The sequence below is a fragment of the Carassius auratus genome, chromosome 15 (genome assembly GCF_003368295.1).
Source record: "Carassius auratus strain Wakin chromosome 15, ASM336829v1, whole genome shotgun sequence".
Lineage (NCBI taxonomy): Eukaryota > Metazoa > Chordata > Actinopteri > Cypriniformes > Cyprinidae > Carassius > Carassius auratus.
The window spans coordinates 20,894,559-20,907,511 of NC_039257.1; positions in this window are offsets into that span (position 1 = coordinate 20,894,559).

The following is a 12,953-nucleotide window of genomic DNA, read 5'->3' on the forward strand; positions in this document are numbered from 1 at the left end:
ATTGGAAAACAGCCAGTAAAACTCCAGTAAAATGATGCATTATCATTTTTTGGAAAATAGTTGGCGCTGTAATCAAATCGCTTTGTTGTGTTCTGTGGGAGGTGACAATGTTGTGGGCAATTTCTTTCAAAATACTTACAGACCTTTGGGCAATGAGTCGAACATGCCCACGAGTTTCGTTCGATCGACTTCCATTAACCTTGTCAAATAGGTGCTTAAAGTTGTTTGGCCAATGGCGGCCATGTTTTTTAAGATAAGAGAATTCCTCATAGAACACTTATGCCACATTGGGCCATACCAATTTTCAAGTTGATTGGATCAGCGGTTGCTTAGTTATAGACATTTTAGTTTTTTTTTCATCCTGTAGCGCCACCAAGTGGCAGATATGGAAAAAAAAAAATTTGACTAAAGTTTTTGTTCATGCATATGAGTTCTGAAGTTTGGTGAAGATATCTCATTTTGTTCCCCGAGTTATAGCCTTTTTCATAAAATTGGTCCACGAATTTGAAATGTTTTGGGTCACCTGGTTTTTTGTTCAGTCTTGATCAAACCACTGCAGTAATATTCTCAGGACTTTCTAGATCAATAACTTTGAAAAATATGTTGTATTTTGTCCTTTGTTAGATAACATTTAAACAGGCCTAAAAAACAAAAGATTTCTGTTGTGAATGCATTAAACTGCAAAAAAAAGGGGTAATATAATCACACATACATTAGATCTGTATTTTTTCTAAACAATCATGCAAAATTTAACAGAGATTAGGTAAAAAAGAACACTGTAATATTTATAAAGCTTCAAAACCCAGTGTTGAATAAAAAATTGCAATTATAACCACTAGATGTCCACCGGAAGACCACTAATGAGCTCAGTAAAGACTAAACCATTACAGTTTATGGGCTTGTTGAGGGATTCATCTAGAAAAAATGTATATTACTATTATTTAATATTACTGTTCAAGCATTTCAGATCACATTGAGTCAAAGTTTACCAATTTATTCATACAGATATATCTAATGTTTATAATTATGCCAGATTATGATTGCAATGAAACCTGAAAAATTACATAGAAGCCCATAAAAACAGAAGACTTGCAATAGGTTTTATCACCCATCATTTATTTTAATTATCTATATATATAACAAAATGTGTGCATCTGTGTGTGGGTTTAAGCATGCTTATTGAGTATTAATATACTAGTATAAACATTTCATGTTTGTGTCTGTCTGTAATTCTGTTCTATTCTTTTACTGTCAGCCATATCTAGGTTATTTAAAATCAGTGCAGTACTATTATCTAGACTGTGAAATTATACATAAATTGCGTATGCTTCTTTGGAATGAAATTAAGACAACATATAACAGTTATAAAGGTTAAAGAGACAGTGTTGTATGATAAATTGCATTTACGACCACTAGATGTCACTGGAAGACCACTAATGGGCTTTGCAGAGATATAGCCTCAGACTCATTTTGTGAAGATGCCTGACATCTGAAGCAGTGCTGTACAAAAACGGTTTCGTCTATTGACACGAAATCCATAACTTTTTGTCAGCACGGTCTGAAGATGATCTGATTCAATTTTGGTGAAAATCGGACAAACGGTTTAGGATGAGTTTAAAAAAAAAGGTTTTCAACATGAATCAAAATGGCGGACAGGAAGTTTTGCTTAATATGACATAATTGGTATGCATGTTGTCGGCATGTCCCAAGGAACATTTTGAGACATGTTTCATGATAATAGGCTAATGCAATCAAAAGTTATTAGCATTATTGGAAATGTAATAATTAGCGGTTATTGATTGGTTTATTACTCTTGACCAATAGGTGGCGCTGTGACCAAAATGATGTGGCGTGGTCAATGTGATGTGACAATGTCACATATTAAGTTTTGTGTAAATATCTCCAACCTTTGCAGAGATACAGCCTCAGATGCAGTTTGGCATCTTTCCAGCAAATTCGTTGGTACGCTAATTGAAAACGGTTACGTGTATCGACACAAATTCCATAACTTTTTGCCAGCATGGTCTGAAGATGATCCAAATCAAATTTGGTGAAAATCTGAGCAACGGTCTAGGAGGAGTTCGAAAAAGTAGGTTTTCAACATGAATCAAAATGGCGGACAGGAAATTTTGCCAAAATTGACAAATGGGGTATCGGTGTTCTCGGCATGACCCAAGGAATCTATCAACATCAGCTTTGTTACAATAGGCTAATGTATGCAAAAGTTATTAGCATTTTTCGAAAAAATCGTTATAACTATTGACCACAAGGTGGCGCTGCCCCCAATTTTTTTGTGTACATTCAGGGCATGGAGCCGGACATTTTTGTAATTATTTGCGAAACGATACGGAACTTCATTCTTAAGATACAGCAATTTACAACTAAATCCAAAATGGCCGACGCCCAAAATGGCCGAATTGGGAAAATTCGGTATCATTCGACTCGGAATGATGCACTGAATCTAAAGACACCACTTTTGTGATTTTTGGCAAAACCGTTCAGAAGTTATGAGCAAAAACATGCATTTTTCATATCTCCTGACCACTAGGGGGCACAGCGCCGAAACTCTGCAGGTAGTCCCAGGGAATGGTTGTTATAAGACCCACCAAGATTGGTCTCAATAGGCCAAACCGTTGCGGAGATATAGCCTCACGTTCACGTTTGCGTGCTTTTCGAAGAATTCGTTCATGAGCTATTCGGAAACGGTTTGAGAAATCAACTTGAATTCCATAACTTTTTGCCAGCATGGTCTGAAGATTATCTGATTCAATTTTCGTGACAATCGGTGCAACGGCCTAGGACGAGTTCGAAAAAGTAGGTTTTACGAACAATTGACGATAGCGAAAAAACTAAGCCTTGCAATTTTTGAATTTCGGTGTCCATTCGACTCGGCATGAGCCAAGGAATCACAGGAAAAAAGAATTTTCATTTTGTGGCTTACGGTTCAAGAGTTATTAGCATCAAGTTTTTGAAAGTTTAGACAATTGGTGGCGCTAGAGAGTTTGAGTTAGAGACTTCAAATTTGCTACGGTTAATGTTCAGACAGTCCTCTATTAGTGTGCCAAATTATACAACTTTCCCGCAATCGGTTCTATGGGCTACCATAGACTTGGGGTGGAAGAAGAAGAATAATAATAATAATAATAATAACGCCAACGAACACAATAGGTGCCTTCGCACCTTCGGTGCTTGGCCCCTAAATATAGCTGCAAGCAGCAATTACGGGGCCAAGCACTCCAACGGCAAATGTAGTAGCTAAGCATCGCATGAAGCATCACACCAAATACATTAATGAACAATAACAGCAATTTTGGAATTATTGTATTTGAAATGGCAACAAAAAAAAAACACCAATACCACCTCTAGTAGCATGATTACTTGGCTTATCAAGCTTGACCAATAGGTGACACTGTTATAAAATCAATTTGGTGTACTCTGTGTGACTTTTCAATGACACACACAAAGTTTGGTGTCAATATGCCAAAGCATTCCAGGGATACAGCCTCAAGTGTCATTTTCTCATTGTGCCTCAAATTCGTCGATGTGGTATGCGAAAACGGTTTTGTCTATCGACTCAAAATCCATAACTTTGAATCAGAATAGTCTGAAGATCATTTGATTCGAATTTGGTGAAAATCGGACATACGGTTGATGAGGAGTTCGAAAAAGTATGTTTTCAACATAAATCAAAATGGCGGACCGGAAGTTCAGCTTACTGTGGTATATTTGGTATCTATGTTATCGGCATAAGCCAGGGAATATTTTGAGCCCAGTTTCCTTCAAATAGGCTAATGCAATAAAAAGTTATTAGCATTTTAAAAAGTGTAATTACTCATGGTTAATGAATGGTTTATTACTCTTGACCAATAGGTGGCGCTGTTACCAAATTTATGTGGCCTTGTCAGTCTGAGGTGGCGATGACACATACAAAGTTTGGTGCAAATATGTCAAAGCGTTGCAGAGATACAGCCTCAAGTGCATTTTGGCACCTTTCCAGCAAATTCGTTGATGCGTTAAATGACAACCGTTTCGTATATCGACACGAAATCCATAACTTTTTGCCAGCATGGTCTGACGATGATTCACGTCAAATTTGGTGAAAATCGGACTAACGGTCTAGGAGGAGTTCGAAAAAGTAGGTTTTCAACATTAAGCAAAATGGCGGACAGGAAGTAAGGCCAATTTTCACATTATTGGTATCAATGCTCTCGGCATGACCCACAGAATAAAGCAAGACCATTTTAATTTTAATAGTCTAATTTATTCAAAAGTTATTAGCATTTATGTGATATTTCATTATAACTATTGGCCACAAGGTGGCGCTGCCACCAAACTTTTTGAGTACCTTCAGGGCATGGAGCCGAATATTTTTGTAATTATTTGCGAAACGATACGATGCTGCGTTCAAAAAATACAGCATTTTAAATCATAATTCAAAATGGCCGACGCCTAAAATGGCCGACACAGGAAAATTGAATATCATTTGACTCGACATGACTCACTGAATCTAAAGAGACCAGTTGTGTGATTTTTGGCCAAACCATTCAGTAGTTATAAGCCAAAATATGCATTTTTCATATCTCCTGACCACTAGGTGGCGCTGTGTCGAAACACTGCAGGTAGTCTCAGTTCATGCTTGTTATAACACACGCCAAGTTTGGTCTCAATATGACAAACCGTTGCCGGGATATAGCCTCACGTGCATGTTTGCGTGCTTTTCGTCAAATTTGTTTACGTGTCATTCGACAACAGTTGGACGAATCAACTTGAATTCCATAACTTTTTGCCAGCATGGTCTGAAGATGATCTGAGCCAATTTTCGTGGCAATCGGACTAACCGTCTAGGACGAGTTCGAAAAAGTAGGTTTTTCGAATAATTGAAAATAGCGAAAAAACTAAACCTTGCGATTTTTGAATTTTGGGGTTCATTCGACTTGGCATGAGCCAAGGATTCAGAGGAAAAAAGAATTTCCATTTTCTGGCTTACGGTTCAAAAGTTATTAGCATACAAACATTGAAAGTTTGGACAAGTGGTGGCGCTAGAGAGTAGGAGATAGAGACTTCAAATTTGCTATAGTTAATGTTGGGACTGTCCTCTATCAGTGTGCCAAATTATACAACTTTCCCGCAATCGGTTCTATGGGCTACCATAGACTTGGGGTGGAAGAAGAAGAATAATAATAAATATAGCTGCAAGCAGCAATAACGGGGCCAAGCAGTACAGAAGCAAGCTTCAGACGAATGGCAGGAATGAGTAATTAAGACAGTTTTAAGATTATTTTAGGCAAAATGGCTTAAAAACAATGAACACAACAACTAGTAATAGGATTTATTGGCTTATCACATGTAACCAATAGGTGGCGCTGTTACCAAATTAGTTTGGAATGGTCAGTGTGAGGTGACGATGACACATACAAAGTTTGGTGCAAATATGTCAAAGCTTTGCAGAGATACAGCCTCAAATGAATGTTGGCATCATTCCAGCAAATTCGTTGATGCGCTAAATGAGAACCGTTTCGTATATCGACATGAAATCCATAACATTTTGCCAGCATGGTCTGAAGATGATCCACGTCCAATTTGGTGAAAATCTGATTAACGGTCTAGGAGGAGTTAGAAAAAGTAGGTTTTCAACATTAATCAAAATGGCGGACAGGAAGTTCAGCCAAATAAGGAAAACTTGATATCTATGTTCTCGGCTTGACCCAAGGAATCTATTAAGATCAGCGTCATGTCAATAGCCAGATCTTTTCAAAAGTTATTAGCCTTTATGTAAATTGAGTTATAACTTTTGACCACTAGGTGGCACTGTTTCAAAATATTTTGAGTACCTTCAGGGGATGGTGTTGTTGGCACATTCTGAGTTTCGTAATATTACACCAATGCATTTGTTTAGTATAGCATTTTATTTCATAAAACTGTATTGAAGTCAATGGGAATTTCATGTTTTGTTCTATTATAGCGCCACCAAGAGGCTCAGTCCCACCATTTTTTGTATGTGTCCTCAGAGTGAGCCCATACATATGTGTGTCAATTTTGGTGAAAATATCTCAATTCACTTCAGAGTTATAGACATTTATATGAAAAAGCATGTAAAAAATGACTGACTCTTGACTTTGATTGAATATTACTACCCCTTACTATCAATATTTTGGCATTTGGGCATTGTTGTATAGCTATCGACCTATGTTTCCGAACTTCTGACGGTGGTTTTGTCTCGATCAGACAAGCGGTTTCGAAGATATAGCCAAATGTTTTTTAAGCGCTAAATCACAACGCTACACAAACCGTAAGGCGAAACCTAGCATGTTTGGTATCGTAGGACTCGGTAAGGTTTCAGGAGTCCAATTTGATGAGTCTGGTGAAAATAAGTCGACCACACCCAAAGTTATAAGCATTTAAAAAAAGAAGATCACCACTAGGTGGCGCTGTTTCGAAACTTCTCACGCTGCTTCAGGACATTGTGTTGATGACCCATACCAAGTGTTGTAACAATCCGTTGATGCGTTCTGAAAATACAGCATTTTAGCACAAAATTCAAAATGGCCGACAGTCAAAATGGCCGAATTGGTAAAATTGGATATCAGTCGACTTGGCATGTTGCCCTGAATCTAACAAGACCAATGTTATGATTTTTGGACAAACTGTTCAGAAGTTATAAGCAAAAAGAGCAGTTTTTCATATCTCCGGACCAGTAGGTGGCGCTGTGTCCAAACACAGCATGTTGCCTCAGGTCATGCTTGTTATGACATGTACCAAGTTTGGTCTGAATAGGATAAGTCGTTGCCGAGATACAGCCTTACGACTGTTTTTGTAAGCACTATGTAAAATTTGTTAGAGCGTTTTTCGAAAACGGTTTGACGAATCAATTTGATTTGCATAACTTTTGGTCAGCACTGCCTGAGGATGATATGGTTCAATTTTCGTGTGAATCGGACAAACCGTCTAGGACGAGTTCGAAAAAGTAGGTTTTTAAAAAATTCAAAATGGCGGCCATATTTCTATGACGAAAAATGACTGGATAGGGTGCAATCGAATTGGCATGAGCTCAGAAATCAGAGGAAAAAATAATTTTGTTTATTGGCCTTACGGTTAAAAAGTTATTAACAAAATAAAAGTGAAATTTTGGACAGTTGGTGGCGCTAGAGGGATTGACTTAGACACACCAAAATTGGTGTACTTAATGTTGGCTCTGTCCTCTATCAGAATGTCAAACCATTACAACTTTCCCGCATTCAGTTCTATGGGCTGCCATAGACCCCCAGTCGGAAGAATAATAATAATAATAATAATAAGAACGCCAACAAAAACAAGAGGGTCCTACGCACCTTCGGTGCTTGGCCCCTAATAACGCCAACGATTACAATAGGTGCCTACGCACCTTCGGTGCTTGGCCCCTAATAATAACGCCAACGAACACAATAGGTGCCTTCGCACCTTCGGTGCTTGGCCCCTAATAAGAACGCCAACAAAAACAAGAGGGTCCTACGCACCTTCGGTGCTTGGCCCCTAATAATAAAGTGTAGCTGCAGGCAGCAGTTACATGGGCCAAGAACTAAAAAAGGAAGCATCAGACAACTTTTTTTGACTGAAGCTTTTAGGAAGATTTTAGTCAAAACAGATGGAAAATCATAAATACAATCTCGAGTAACATGATTTATTGGCTAAACACGTTATCAAATTTGATATGGTGTGTTCTGTGTGAGTTGGCAATGGCACACAAACTTTAGTGTCAGTATGCCAAAGCATTGCAGAGATACAGCCTCAAGTGTAATATTGGCATCATTCCTCAAATTCACATACTATGGTTTGTGAAAACATTTTTTTATCTATCGATACAAAATCCTTGAATTTTTTTCAGCATGGTTTAAACATGAAATGATTCGATTTTGATGGAAATCAGACCAGCTGTTTAGGGGTAGTTCAAAAAATTAGGTTTTTATAGAAAAAATATAAATGGCCAGAGGTGTCAAGTAACGAAGTACAAATACTTCGTTACTGTACTTAAGTAGAAATTTGGGGTATCTATACTTTACTTGAGTAATTATTTTTCAGCCGACTTTTTACTTCTACTCCTTACATTTTCAGGCAAGTATCTGTACTTTCTACTCCTTACATTTTAAAAATAGCTTCGTTACTGCTATTTCATTTCGCCTTGTTTCCATTCCGGCTTGTCATCATTCAAAAAAAAAAAAAAAAAAAAATTATCCAGCTAAACTATCCTAACTAAATTGCGCCATTCGGATGGAGTGAATTTGATTGTGGTTGGATGAGAAGTATAAACGGATACCATTCCGACACCCTATTGGTTTGTACGCGATCCATCGCACCTGCACAGGACACAGATCACATCACACTCCAGCAAGGACAAAGCCAGTGTTGGGTTCGTTTATCAAAAAATATATTTCTTAAAAGTAAGGTTGGGTATGGAACCAGTATCCAATCGCCTCAGAGTCAGTCTGCTTAAATTAAATATGAAACCGGCGTCAGACCGGTCTCCTCCTCGTCTTTCAGCGCGCTCTTCAATCCGCAGACCATGGTGGAGCAGCGCGAGCTCAAACAGAGACAGAGGACACAAGGTGTGTGTTCATCGATAGATTGTTAGAATATCTGTATCTGTGCAGTTCTTTGTCATAAATACAGTTTACAAAAGGACACGAAGAAGCAGTCGCTTTCTCATCTTCTGTAAAGTTTTCGATTGTCACCGCTCAAACAGCCGTTTCCTCCAGCGAAAATCTAGCCCTTAACACATATGAACGAACACATACTTTAATTACACTTATTTAAATATACTTAATTTAATCATTACATTAATCATTACATTAATCATTACATACTTTATACATACACTAGCTACTGTGCAAAAGTCTTAGGCACGTTAATATTTTCACTTAAAAGAATGGTGTTCAGCCAGTTATTTATATATTTTGCTGTAGTGTGTCGGTAGAAATTATCAGTTTACATTTCCAAACATTCATTTTGCCGTTGTCAGACTGCTGGTGCATTCAAAATCGCACTAGATTATTATAAAAATTAATGGCAAACTGATATTACTCTACTGACACACTACAGCAAAAGATATAAATAACTGGCTTAAACCCCTTTTTTGGGGTGAAAATTTTTTTTTTTTCTTTTCCATAAGACTTTTGCACAGTACTGTATTTTAAAAACGACATTGTTGCTACTTTATAAAGAATGAGCATACAGTAATTCACAGAACTGATTAAAGACAGTGAAAGACAGAACTCATCTTAACTAAATATCAGAGTGAGTGACAGAGATACAGTAGAAACATTATGTGTGCTTTTGTATTAAATAATGACCCAGATTGTGAAATACATTTATTAGCCTTAGAGTAAGGAAAGCACAACTTGGGAAATGAGAGCATCCAAGGTGAAAGCTATGGATTTATTTTAAATATTTGCAATGTTCTTTAAAGTTATCCATAGTTTTTTTTTTAGGTTCTTTTTTTTAAAGTATCGGTTCAGGCACCGTTTAGGCACCGGTACCATTTTAAAATTATCGAAAAGGCACTGGACCCAACTTAAAAGTTATTTTTTTTCACTGGCTCATTTACCAAATGTTCGCTTTCTCTTCCTCCTCCACAAATAAAGCTACTGTAGGTAGTTCGGTAACGAGACGTTTTAATAAATTATCGTTTGCGATTGATGACGCAATTGTCAATGTTGTGATAATTAGGCTTTACCAACTTTGTAACTCGTTACCCCCCGAACACAGGACATAACAGACGTATACTATGTAATGAATACAAGAAGCTATCAATCAAGAAGGTATCAGGATTATGAGTTATTTTTAGTTTTTGATTACTCACTTGGATTAATCATTCATTTTGACAGCACTATAATGTTTATTGTATATAGACAACCATACAAGAGTAATTGTTACTAAGCCTGCACCAATGTTCTTGTCCATTGCCCTCGCAGATTCCTGCAGCTAAGCTTGGATGTACATGTACATTACATTAAAGGTTATTGATGACAGGCTTCTGAAGTTTGACTTTTTGCACCAATACAATAATTAGAGGCAACTAGTCATCATATCTCTAGCTCTTTAATGTATTTGCATTGTACTAAAATGTGTTCATTTTCAATGGTCATATATGCGGCTGAAACAGGTAGCCTAATGGATCCCAAATTTTTCAACATGAACATTTTAATATAACATTATAGTCATTATAGTCTTTAGAAAAATTTGTTTTTTAGGAGGTGGGGTAGTTCACAATAGGCCCCTGTGGTGCGGCCCAAGCTTTTGTTCTTAATGGCATTTTTTCCCTTACATTACTTTTACTTTTATACTTTAAGTAGTTTTTTAAACCAGCACTTTTACACTTTTACTTGAGTAAAAAGCTTGAGTTGATACTTCAACTTTTACAAAAGTCTTTTTAAACCCTAGTATCTATACTTCTACTTGAGTAATGAATGCCAATACTTTTGACACCACTGTAAATGGCAGATAAGGTATTTTGGCTGACAATGGCAACATTGGTATTACTTTTCTCAGCATGACCCAAGGAATCTAATAATACCAGTTTCATTACAATAAGCAAAAGGTATGCATTTATTTGAAATTTCATTATAACCTTTAACCACAAGGTGGCACTGTCTAAAAATTTTTGGAGTACTTTCAGGTCATAGTCTCAATGGTACAAAGTTTCATAATGGTAAACCAAAGCATTTGTAAAATATAGCATTTATATCAAAATAATTTATTGTCGTCAATGGCAATTTAATGTTTTATTCAATTATAGCTCCACCAAGAGGCACAATGACCCCAAATGTTTTATATGTCCTTAGAGTGTATCCACACATATTTGTCAAATTTGGTAAAAATATTTCATTTTGTTTTGGAGTTATAGACATTTTCATACATGAGAACAGAAAAACATTTTGATTGCTGACTTTGATTTGCTGTTTTTTTTTGTCACTTACTATCAAAATTTTGCCAATTGAGTATTGACATGTAGATGGCACACTGTTTTAAAATTTCGATGGTAGTAATGGTTTCTAAGATATTGGCAAATGTTTTTTAAGCACTAAAATGCAACTTAGCACAAACCATAAGACAAATCCTGGCATGTTTGGTATTGCTGGACTCGGCAAGGATTCAAGAGTCTACAAAGATTCAAACATGAAAATAAGTCGACCACACCCAAAGTTATAAGCATGTGAACTTCTCAGGCTCCTGCTAATGATACATACCATTTTTATCAACAAATAACCTCATAACAACCATTCAGAATAAAATGCAAGTACAACAGTCAATTATATATTCCTGTATTCTAGAAACAAACTGCCAAACTTTAATTGTACTAGGTTTGGTCTTTTTAATTTGTGCTGTTGTACATTCACAGGGAACTATTTTAAGAAGACTATGGATCCGGTATGTTTTTCCACACATATTTTTGCAGCTGTAAAACCAGCAAACAATTTATTTTTATTTTTTATTGAGCTTATACAGAAGCCAGAATCATCAAGAAGAACTGGATGTACTGGACACACTGGACTTGTGATTAGGGCATGTGCAGAGCAGACATTTTCAACCTGTCCCTCACCCAAGCAATTGTGCAAACATGTTTTAAGTCAAGTGCCAAAACACTCCTCCCTGTTGTGCCTGAATGACTACCACCCTGTAGCACTCACATCTGTTGTTATGAAGTGCTTTGAGCGACTGGTCCTAGCACACCTCAAGAACTGCCTGCCATCCACACTGGACCCACAACAATTTGCCTACTGTAACAATAGAAGCACAGAGGATGCAGTGTGCACAGTGCTGCACTCAGTACTCACACACTTGGACAATAACAACACATATAAGCATACACAATTTTAAATGGGAAAAAAGTGAAAAGTGACATTCAGCCAAGTATGGTGACCCATACTCAAAAATTCATGCTCTACATTTAACCCATCCAAAGTGCACACACATCCGGTGCAGTGAACATCATTTATGCTGCGGCGCCTGGAGAGCAGTTGGGGGTTCAATGCCTTGCTCAAGGGCACCTAAGTCATGTTAATGCCGGCCCGAGTTTCGAACCCACAACCCTAGGGTTAGGAGTCAAACTCTTGTCCAAAGCACAAGAACATACCAAGTCTTGTATATTAACTTCTTTACTCAATGAAACTTGGGCTGGCAATACCATGACTGAGGTGCCCTTGAGCCAGGGGCGTAGCCATCTTTTCAGAAGTGAGGGGGACAGAAATTACATACATACATGCATACATATATATATATATATATATATAAACCATTACCATATAATATTAAACATTACAATATAAAATGTATTTAATCTATAGCCTACCAGTCAACAGTTTTATAACAGTAAGATTTTTTTTATGTTTTGAAAGATGTCTCTTCTGCTCACCAAGCCTGCATTTATTTGATCCAGAATACAGCAAAAGCAGTAATATTGTGAAATATTTAAAATAACTGTTTTCTATTTGAATATATTTTAAAATGTAATTTATTACTGTGATCAAATCTGAATTTTCAGCATCATTCCTTCAGTCTTCAGGGTCACATCCTTCAGAAATCATTCTTAATATGCTGATTTGATGATTATCAATATTTAAAACATGAGTAAATTTTTTCAGTATTCTTTGATGAACAGAAGGATCCAAAGATCAGCATTTATGTGAAACAAAAAGCTTTCGCAACATTATACCCTATACCATTCAAAAGGAAAAAAACAATTGGAAAACAAATTATGGAAATTAATAATTTTATTTAGCAAGGATTCTTTAAAGTGATCAAAAGTTATGATAAAGACATCATTTTACAAAAGATTTCTATTTCATATAAATGCTGTTCTCCTGACCTTTCTATTCATCAAAGAAACTGTCTCGGGTTACTTGACTGTAACCCTGTTCCCTGAAAAAGCGGGAACGAGATACTGTGCTCAATAGCGCTAATGAGAACATTCTTTGTTCGAC